The sequence below is a fragment of the Elephas maximus genome, chromosome 2 (assembly GCF_024166365.1).
Source record: "Elephas maximus indicus isolate mEleMax1 chromosome 2, mEleMax1 primary haplotype, whole genome shotgun sequence".
Classification (NCBI taxonomy): Eukaryota; Metazoa; Chordata; class Mammalia; order Proboscidea; family Elephantidae; genus Elephas; species Elephas maximus.
This window is the reverse complement of record NC_064820.1, coordinates 219100722-219112236: the sequence shown is the minus strand read 5'-3', so window position 1 is coordinate 219112236 and position 11515 is coordinate 219100722. Positions and strand designations below refer to the sequence as shown.

Below are 11515 nucleotides of genomic sequence, written 5' to 3'. Positions count from 1 at the left end.
TTGAGATGTTCAACATACTGTAAGTTATCTTTCTGATAAACCACTTTAACTAGTTATGGAACTCTGAAAGCAGATTTTCAAAGTAAAAGCAAAAACTTTTTTAAAAACATTTAGCTAATTTATACAATCCAATATTTCTAAATCATTTTGTTTTCATATACCCAAAAAGAAAACTAAGGTCCCTCGTAAACACTAGATTAGGAAACAAAACTTCTCTTCAATTACCAGTATGAACCTTAAATTATCTTAGTCATGTGCAGTCAATATTTCACGTTTACATACCCAAGGCTAAACTTTACAACTCTAGCTTAAAACTATAGCATTGACATAAGACAAGATTTCAAAAGAAGAATCCTTTATTTGGGGGCACCTGAGGAGAAGTTTCAGGTAATTTAAATTACTTTGATGGTTTTTCCAAGTATTTAAATGCCAATTTTCACTCCAAAATAATTTTAATCCAAAATTATTCAAGTCTTGTGTTAAGAATTACTATAATTTCTCTAGCCACCACAAAACTGCCCCCAACAGCCATGATAAACCAAAAAAAACACACCCAGTGCCGTGGAGTCGATTCTGACTCATTGTGACCCTAGAGGACAGAGCAGAACTGCCCCACAGAGTTTCGAAGGAGCACCTGGCGGATTCAAACTGCTGACCCTTGGGTTAGCAGCCATAGCACTTAACCACTACGCCACCAGGGTTTCCACAGTCATGATAACACATGGGAAAAAAAATAAAGAGCATAACTACTATGTACACATAAGGTGCTATTACACAAACCATGCCATTCATTTTGATAGGGCAAGCTGTTAGTATTAAGTTTCAAGTGACCATGTTTCATAGTTTCAAGTAATACCATTACTTCTACATACAAAATTTACAAGTGTGTATGGAGATAAAACCACTAAAGCACTCCTCAACAGGAAAGAACCTTAGATCACAGTTTAAATTACTGATAAGGCATACAACAAAATTACAAGACAGGTAAAATTTCTGGAGTGAGGAGCAAAGTTCCTTATGAAGACTGTTTCTGGAAGAGTTTGGGTTCTGCTGGGTTTGGATGGTTAGGGCTTCTCTTGGGGTGAGGGAATTGGGCTGAGTGTATATGCAGGAGATGGGGAAAGCTCTTTTAAGAGAAAAGCTAAGGGCAAAGCAAAGAAAAAGTGATACACATCGTATCACAAATACCAAGGGAGTCACAAATTACCAAGCCCTCAGGCACTGGGTTATCTTCTACCAGTCTTATTTTTAAAGTCATAAAAGAGGCATGGAAACCCTGGTGGCATAGTGGTTAAGAGCTATGTCTGCTAACCAAAAAAAAGGTCAGCAGTTCGAATGCCCCAGCCGCTTCTTGGAAACCATATGGGGCAGTTCTACTCTGTCCTATAGGACCGCTAGGAGTTGGAACTGAATCGACAGCAGTGGGATTTTTTTTTTTTTTTTTTGGTTTTTATACAAAAGCAATTCCTTTCTCACCCACAGTAAATTTACTTCTATCCAAATTTTCTTCCCACAACTAGATACTTGCCAAACATAAGCATGCATGTGAAAACACCTATAGGCAGTCTCAATTTCTAAACTATTTCTTAAAAAAAAAAAAAAAAAATGGTTTTCAATTACTACCCAAGATTCAATGCAAATGAGCATTTTTCTTTCTTGGTGTGGTTACTAAACAAAATGAGTGCCAATAGTCATTTTAGACATGTTCATAACAAGTTATTCCAATTTCACTTTTCCAGATATTCATAGAACTATAAAAATCCATGGAAATTCTTCAAATACAATTTGTTCTACTTACCACTCCCCAGTTTACCCCATATCTATAAGTCATAAATACAATGAACTCACAATAAAACCAAGGAACAGGCTTCAGGCAGTATTATCGAGACTAAAAAAATTCTAACCAAGGGTCTTTTTTACTATCCACACTTCCAAACAAGACACTGCACTAAAATGGAATATTTCCACTTATTTTGAACGACAGTGCACCTAAAAGACTGGATTACTTGTTAATTTTTAAATGCACAGTACAATAACTTTATTAAATTTCTAACAGGTCCCATCGAAATGTCTTCAAAATACCTTAAGAAACCATCTTATTCCTAAATTTCAAAATCCTAAACAATTTAACAATAACAGAGATCTCACCAGATCACTTAGCCCACCCCCACCCCTACCATTCAAGTCTATTCCTTCAAATCTAAAATCTTTTTTAAACACCACCAGAAATAAGAGTATGCCTTCGCCTTACAGACACAAGGGAAGACCCTTCTAGAATAATTTTTGAGCTCATGCCTCCCTGAGGTAAACAGGAACTTTTTTATGCCCAGGTTTACAACAGAACACAGTGTAGACACTGACAAGAGTCCTAAGCTCTCCAGCTAGGTTTGAAGTCTAAATAATTTGGACAGCTACCGTAAACACTACTGTTACTTCAAGGCAGATCCTTCAAAAGTACTGGGATACATTAAAAAGCTTAACTATAATCAAGCAAATGTTTTTCTTAACTGCTGTTTCTTTAAAACTATCTTCAATTTAAAACCCTAGTACATGAAACATTAATCCTAGTCTCACATTTAGTCTATCTGAAAATATTCTTTTAAAGTAATGGAATAACCAAATGAGAAATTTAAGAAAACAAAACTTAAAAATAATTTTACTTATTAAAGTACCCAAAATCAAAGTACTAATTATATTCATTTTTAGACACTTTAGATGTGTAAAATGTCACAGAAAAAATCCAAAATATTTATTTAAATATAAAATATCACCAAAAATAACTTCACACAAAACTTTATGACTCATCAATACTTAAATGATGCCTATAATTATCAAGAACACCACACACCTAAGAATACTTTTTAATTCCTTCCATTCTAAAACTAATTTTCTTGAAAAAAAAACTGACAAGTTTCATCAAGAGGACCTCATGTCAACCTTTCCCTTCCACTTCCACAAACCACAAAATCAATCCCATTCTAAACACTATAAAGAGAGACAATCTCTACGTTAGAATCCTGAGTCATTACACACAAATGGTTCCAAAATTTGCCAGTATTCATAATGATTTACAATAACACGGCGGTTAAGAGCACAGGCTCGCTACAGACTCCATGCTCCCGCTGTTTGACCTTGGACGTGTCACTGCCCTTCTGTCGGCTCAGTTTCCTCATCTGTAAAATGGGCAGCAGTTCCTCCTGGCCGGATCAGCGAGGTAATAACATGTAAAGCCCAGAGAGAGGCACCTGGCACTACTCGTCCTCATCTTCAACTCCGTGTAAGAATAACGTTATAACGTATCTTTCCTGACAACTCGGGCAAAACTCAATAATCAAGTCGTGCTGGCACTCAAGCGCTATACGGACATCACAGGGTTCCTATAACCTCCGGGTGGATGAAAACCACAGCCAAGAAGTCAGAGGCACTCACTCGCTAATTTTTCTATTTTTTAACTATTTCAGAATATGGAGGAGCCTTTTGCTAAGTGTGGAGATAAATATTCAGCAGAAATGTGAGTTAGAGTCTATAAATAGCTAAGTGAAGTTATGTCGTAAAACACAGGTATCAATTATAATTCACGTCTTCCCAGTCACCAACTCCTCCAGCTGCTGAATAGGGCATTACTGCATCTCGAGTGGCCGGATTACTTGCAGTCACTGCACAACTTCAGAACACGCCGAGTCCCACTCCCTCCAGCACCGACCCCAACGGGTTGTGAGGGATCGGGCTCCCGACGTTCCCGGCGCCCAACCTCGGCTCCGCCGTCCTCGCCTCGCCCAGCACCAGCCCCATTTTCTTAACCCAGGCATTGTCCTTGCTAAGAACCCCGGCGGTTCCCACACTGGTGGGGACCAAGAGGAGGGACGAGGGAGGAGCTGGGGGAAGAGGATGAGGAGGAAGAGGAGGAGGAGGAAGACAACCTCCTCCCCTCGGCTCGGGCGACCAGTAAAGGTCTGGCGCTTTCTCCGGCCCCTAAGGCCCCGGCTCCCGAGAGGCCGCGGCCCCCTCCTCCCGCCCTCCGCAACTTTCCCTGCACTCGCACCCGCCTCTCCTCCAAAACCCGGCCTTGCAGCCTCCCTCCCCGGCGGCCGGGCCTGGGCCCGCGGCGCCTCCTCCTAAAATGGCAGGTCCCTCCCTCCGCCCGGCCGGCCTCGGCGCGAGCCCGGCTACAGGCCGCGGGGGGAGCCGAGCGCCGGACCGGGCGGGGCCGCGGCCGGGCCGGACACTCACCGGGACGATGGCGGGGTGCTCGCGCCGCTCCCTCCGGTGAGTCTCAGCCTCGGGCTCCCGCCGCTGCGCTCCCGCCGCGGCCTCCGCAGCCAGCGCCACCCCGGCCGCCTCTCTCCGCCCCCGGCTCCTCGCCCGCGCCGCAGTCTGCTCAGTCTCTCGCCGGCTCTCGGTTCCAGCGGCGCCCGGGGCCGGGGAGGCGACAGCCCCCTCCCCGGCAAATACCGCAGTCCCCGGACCCCGACTCCCGGCGGCGGGGCCGCACGGCCCGGCCCGGCGAGGAGGGCGGCGGCGGCGGCGAGGCCGGGCACCTAGTCGCGGCCGCTCCCGGCTGCTTCTTCCCGAAGAGGATTTTGTAAATCTCACAAAATGGCGCGCGCTCCAAACCTGCGCAGCGAGAAGCGCCGGGGCCCGAGCGGCGGCGGCGGCAGCGGCGGCTTCTCCGCCAGGAGCGCCCGAACCGCCCGCCCCCGAGTGCCCGCACAGACAGACACTCACACACACACTCGCACACACACGCACGAACACTCGTCCTCACACACGCTCACTCACACACTCTCACACTCACACCGGTCCCGCCCGCTCGCCGGCGGCGGCAGCGGCACCAACAGCAGCAGCAGGAACAGCAGCAGCAGAAGCGGCGGCGGCGGCGGCGGCGGCACCCTCACCCCCCGCTCGGGGTGTCCGCTCCCCGCGCCCGACTTGGGCCACGATCGGCAGCAGCAACGGCAGCAGTGTCCCCGGATCCCCCCGCCGCTGTTGCCGCCGCCACCCCCGCCTCACTCCAATGGGGCTTTTTATTATTATTCGGGCGGGAAGCGAAAGGGTTTAAAAAAAAACCAACCAACAAAATGGCGGCGGACCGATCCGGTCGCTATAGCAACTGTCAATCAAAACGCAAAACCCCGGCTGACGTGCTGACGTCCTCCTCCCGCCCCCCGTCCCCGAGCCGGCGGGCGGGGCTTGTTGCTCGGGTAACGGCAGATTCCGTTCCCTCCTTTCCCTCTCCCTCTCCGGCCCCAACCAACCACCCAGCCCCCTCAGGTCACGTGAAGGATAAATTCGGAGCTCGGGCCCGCTACGAGTGTCAGAGGAGGGCGCGTGATTCGCTCGGGGGAGGGAGGAAGAAGAGGGGGGACGGACGGGCTGAGGGAGGAAAGGGGGGCGAGGCGGCGGCCAGCCTGTGCGCGAGCGCCCGCCGCCTCCCGACCCCCGCGCCCGCCGCGCCCGCGCCGACTGCGGCCCTGAGAGCGCGCGCCCTCCCGCTCCGCGCCACCGCCCCCGGAGCCCCGCGCTTCCGCGTCGTGCGCCCGCGGCCCCGCCCGCGCCGGGGGGAGGGGCGCCGATGGGGGAGGGGACCCAGAAAGCCCCCCCGCGGGCGCCCGTCCACGGGGCTCTCACCGCGGTCCGGACGAGGTGTTCGCCTTTATTCCCGGGGCGCGCGGCGGCCGCGTGGGAGCAGCCCGGCGCACACGTCCATGGGTTTAAAGTGTTCTTTGAAGGGCTCGCGTCCCCCCCTCGCCGGAAAATGCCCACGGAGGCCGCGGTGGGGGCGGGGTGGAGGCCGCCTCCGCACTTCAGACATCTCAGGAATTCCGACGCTTCCCCGGAATCAGGGATGTCCCTGCGGCTGACACCTTGATTAAATCATGCCGCTCAGATTTTTAAGGAACCAATACCAACGTTCAAGAATTATGGACGTAGCTGTCATAAAAACTTTTCTAGGCAGTGCACGCTCCGCCCATGCTTCCCCATCTATTTCGAGCCTTCTTTTTTACCCCTCCCCGCTTCTGTGGGTACAGCCTGGCTTCTCCATGGAAATGCCCCTCAGATTAATCCTTTTGTGCTATTACTATGTCCTTGTCGTTCGACTCCTTTTTTTTTTTTTTTTTAATGTACCTTCTCAATTTCCAGATACTTAATTTGCCCACTTACCTTGACAATCAGAACAGTTATTACTATTTTGGCTTGCATTCAGGTTTTGTTTTGCCTGACTAAATATTTCTAGGTGTGCTCCCCAGGCATTAAAACCCAAGCTATGTCATGCTGGCTACTTTGTAATTAGGAGACAGCCACTGGCTAAAAATTGTATTTTGTACCAACCGTAATATAAGGGCCTTTAATGTTCAGCTGAGAAGAGTTTATATATTATTTTGTACCAAAAGTCGCTAATATACTGATTTATTTCTAAGTTCGGTTTTGCCATCTTATGATGGTGATCATATTCGTTTTTTCTTATAGGAGCCTTCAGCTGTTCACAAGTACGGTAGCAACATATAAACAGTATTAGGTGTAAAAAAAAGTATTGTAATAAATACTGATAGCTATCTTATGTATGTGACTCAAGGAAAGATGTTTGCTTAAAAAGATTTGCAACAAATGTTCTGTTTCTACAGTTAGTAGAACATTGACAAAACCAAAAAAAAAAACAAACAAACCAATTGATGCGCTAAGGTAATCATTGAAGTTAGTACAGGCCCTGAAAGAAATCAAATTAAACGTAAAAGAAATTAGGCAAAAAGTATTCAGGCATGTGTATGTTAAGGGTGGTGGGATAATTAGGAAGAAAATGGGCACAGAGGAGTGCAACCTAAAGAGTGTAATCAATGTCGTTGAGTTGTACAGGTAGAAACTTGAATTGGTGAATGTTTTATTGTGTATATTTTCACCACATTAAATAGTGTGTATATTCAGGCAAAAATAGCTTACTTCAGTTTGATTCTTCAGGGTATCAAAAAACTACAAAAGTTCTTCTGGATTGCTGAGTTTTTTCAAAGTTACCCTGGTACTGTAATTAACATCCACATTGTACTTAGTTGTTTTGAAGGAAGAGGTAGTGGCCAAGAGTGTCCTTATACAGATGAGCAATCACTACCTTGGTTTTACCCAAGATCAAATTTCCACTTATACAGCCAACTTCCTCCTCCTTTTCTTGTCCCTGCTCCGTCCCCTTTACATGGTTATGCTTCTGTCTAATCACTTAGGCATTTGTAACCCTTAACACTAAAAAAAAAAAAATTGGCAACAAGTGAATTCCGATTCACAGAGATTCTATGGGACACAACAGAACTGCCCCCACAGTGTTTCCAAAACTGTAAATCTTTACAGAAACAGACTGCCACATCTTTCTCCTGTAGAGCAGCTGGTGAGTTCAAACCACCAACCTTTCAGTTAGGATCTGAGTACTTAACCACTATATTAAATGAGCCAAAATTAATTGCTATGTCAAAGAGTAAAATCTGAGAGTTTGTGAAGTAAAAGCAAGGAGTTTATTGAGGCAAGATACAATTTGCAAATTGGGCAGCACTTCGTTCAGAGAACAAGGCGCTCCATCTTTCTGGGGACAAAATTGAGCTTTTATACACAAAGTTAAAACCAAAAACCAAACCCATTGTCATCAAGTCGTTGTCCCTATAATCCCATAAACATTTCAAAAACAGCTCTTCATATCAGTTAATCTAATCTCAGCCTAAGAGACAATTTTCGAAAAGCATTCTTTCCAAGGACATTGAATTTGTGTCACATGTTTCCTGTAACATTCTAAGCACATTTATTACTTTCCTTTCTGTCTCCCTCCCCTGTTTACTCAGAGTAATCTGGATAAACCCTTTGTTGAGATCCAAGTCCTCAGCCATTTTGGCCTGGCTGAGAGCCTCTGTTTGATTTTAGAAGCTACTTATCATCCCCCTCTTTAGTAATCTGGACAAACCTTTTATTGAGATCTGAGTCCTCAGCCATTTTGGCCTAGCTGAGAGCCTCTGTTTGATTTTAGAAGCTACTTATCATTCCCCCCTTTTGATCAAGAATTTATAGAATTTCTTAAATCACAAAGACCATTATGACAGCCCTTTCTTGTGCATGGTCTTTAAATTGTGCTGTAATATAGATGGCTGCTTTCAAGATTTTAAGGCCCCAGATGCTGCTATGCTTTTACTGAGTAGCCAGGCACCATCTAGTATCTGCACTATGCCATTGCTTAGTCACTCTCCTCCTGAACTGATGGTAAGGGGAGCTTGGAGTAGAAAGGCCAAATTTTTTAGAGGAATATCTCAGCATTACGCAAGCTGACAAACTGCGAAGGCACAAGCTCAAAGTTCCAGAAACTTGAACCTCCTCAATATATATATACTTTGCATAACTTTGGGTCTGGCGGTGTGACTGCAAAAGTTAGATATATAATTCATGATGCATTTAACCAGTCTTATAATTAACATAATGATCAGAAGAATTAGTCAAGTTTCTAATGATGAGCATAACGAAGAACCAATGCCATTGGGTAACCAACTAAAGATATCAAAAAAGGAGAAGAAATTACTACAAAGAGAAATATAAAACTTAAGTGGACTTTCATGTTGAATAAAATTACTAAGGAATAAGGCCACAAGTATGGAGTAATGCTAGCAGCATAAGGATAGCTACAATTATAAAACAAAGGCCACAAAGTTGAGCAAGATGCATGGAATCTTGTTCTGTGATCTTAGGATTAGCTGCCTACCTTGGATGTCCTCTACTTCTGGCCTCCAGAGTGTCTCAAGGTGATTTTTAGCTTTAGAGGGCTAGCTGGTCTACAGAGGCAGCATGGACTTTTTTCAGTTGTGATAGATGGATTCAGGGTTTGACTCCTAGTTTTGGGGGCACACGAGTTGGTGAGGAAGTCTAGGTATGGTCCCTTTCAATGGGGTTCTAATGGGTCCTTGATTAGTACCTTTTCTAATAAATGTGTGTATGTATATATATATATATGTATGTATATGCATATATACATATATATAGTCTCCCAGAGTGTTACGGATTGAATTATGTACCCCCCAAAAAATGTGTGTAAACTTGGCTACACCATGATTCCCAGTATTGTGTGGTTGTCCTTCATTTTGTGACCTTATCCAATTGTCCTATGTGTCAAAAATCCTAACTTCTATCATGTTAATGAGGCAGGATTAGAGGATGTTGTGTTAATGAGGCAGGACACAATCTACAGGATTAGGTTGTATCTTGAGTCAATCTCTTTTGAGATATAAAAGAGAGAAGCAGAGAGGAGATGAACCTCATTATTACCAATCAAGAAGAGCCAAGAGTGGAGCACATCCTTTGGACATGAGGTCACTACACTGAGAAGCTCCTAGACCCAGGACTAGATTAATGACAAAGACCTTCCCCCAGAGCTGACAAAGGCAGAAAGCCTTCCTCTGGAGCTGGCACACTGAATTCAGACTTCTAGCCTCTGAAACTATGAGAGAATAAATTTCTGTTTGTTGAAGCCATCAGTATTTCTGTTATAGCAGCATTAGATAACTAAGACATGGGGTAAAGCTAGGTGGATTTTGAGTGTCTGACTTCTGGTCATCAAAGACTTCTTTAACCTGTAATAGTATTTTAATAGTTGAGGTTGAACAATGTGGAGTCAGTATGGGCAACATAAGGGAGGACTATAGGCTTTCAAGTAATTATTCTAGAAAGTAAAACATTAAATGTCAGCAATATTCACATATAAACCTTATAATAATTTTTTGAGTTTACTCGGTCATATGTAGTTAAATTTGGTTCTATGTAATTCTGGATAAGTAGCAGTCTGAAAATCTTGTCACCTTCTATATAAGAGTTCTGGAAATCTTGATTTAGTCTATTTTTGTTGAAATATTTTGGTCAAGTGTTTTCAGTGAGTCAGCACTAGTTTTTTTTTTTTTTTTTTAGCAAAGTAAAACTTATCTGCAGATGACAACTTAAAAATGTCCGCAATTAACTTATTACAATAATAATTCTTAAAGGTGAAAGACCTGATGGGAATTAACTATAAAAGTAATGCAAAGCTAAAAAAAGTCAATTAAAAAAAAAAACTTTAGACAAAAAATATCTCTAAACATGATGATTAACCTTATATTCAAAAAGCTTCAGCTATAATAATCTTGAGACATAATACTAAATAGTCGGGCTATACTAAGAATATACTAATTCTCTAAACTTTGGAATAAAATAAAAACTCAATGGTTAAATGATGTAAATTCCTCAGTTAAAACCACTGGCCTGGATGATGCTATTTTTTAAATTAAAGAAATAAAGTAGTGGCCAAGTTAACACTTAAAAAAAACACTAAAATTATAACTGATAATACTATACTTTTATTGTGTAATATCAGGCAATGTATCACCAGATCATATCAAGGAGAGAGAGAACATTGACAAATTTCTAGGAACTTACACAATTTCTGAAATATGTTATTAATAACAACCAAAATTTAACCTAAAATTGAGCACATCTCCTGATCTGTTAACATTTCTCATGCAAATCATAACATAGTAAATAAACAATTTAGCATTTTTCTCTTTATAAAACAAGCAAGTCTTTTTGTGGTTTTCATGACATTTCAAAATTGTCAGGAGTTTATCACAGGTCACTGAGGAATAATACTTGGCATATTTAACTAAAGATCTTAAAAGTAAAATCTTAGCTTTTTCTAGAGCCATGTGGCTTTGTTTTTGACTCAGGAGTTTATTCTGTTGTCTTTGAGGCAGATTGGACAAAGATTAAAATTAACTCTTCAATGCATTAATCAAAGAAAATCCCATCATCCACACAACAAGAAACCCAATTCTTTATTATTTGACATTAAAGCTCCTAAAAATTCTCATAAACTAACCCATGAAATCCTAAAATGCAACACACAAAAAATTTGACCACATCAAACTCCACTTTAATAAACCTCTCAAATTTCCCATCTTCTTCACTTATCTCTTATAATGCAATCCTACGAGTGTCAAAAACATCCATTACCATACCTAAAAACACATATTCATTCTCTGTGACATAAAAAGCAAGAGCCTATACAATTTAATTGTAAAAAAATCCACCAACCTAACTCAACATTAGCAAGCCACCCAGAAATCTTGGAAATAAACCTATCAAATCTTAGATAACCTTCTGGTTTAACTTTCTTATAACCTTCTACAACTTTTTCTATCTGTCCAGGTTTGTGTGCGTGTGTGTGTGTTGTTTGGTTGGTTCTGTTTTATTCTGCAGCAACCAGTCTTTTTATTTTAAGACAAAATTACTCTTTTCCTTTAACAAAATAAATCTTGTATACTTAGTCTAGCCTAGTTACGAAAAAGATCTTGGAAACTGTGTTTAAGTTGGCTTGCTACAAAACAAAAAAACTTTTGTCAGAACAAATTAATTTTCAGTAATTTCTGGGAATAGTAGGAGTATTGAATTTATATAAGCATTTATTTATTTTTGAACCAATCACAATAAAACTCTATGAAAGATATTATAATCTAATTTAGTAATACCATCT

At 42.6% G+C, this 11515-nt stretch overlaps 1 protein-coding gene across 1 annotated transcript in view; it reads right to left on the bottom strand.

Moving 5' to 3' along the window:
* Window positions 1–4321, bottom strand: part of DYRK1A (dual specificity tyrosine phosphorylation regulated kinase 1A) — a 145919-nt gene extending 141598 nt beyond the window's left edge. Inside the window, exon 1 of the mRNA XM_049874836.1 lies at window positions 4231–4321. The gene's annotated coding sequence lies outside the window, so the exon portion shown is untranslated. The remainder of the gene's footprint in view (window positions 1–4230) is intronic.
* Between the last annotated feature and the right edge of the window lie 7194 nt (window positions 4322–11515).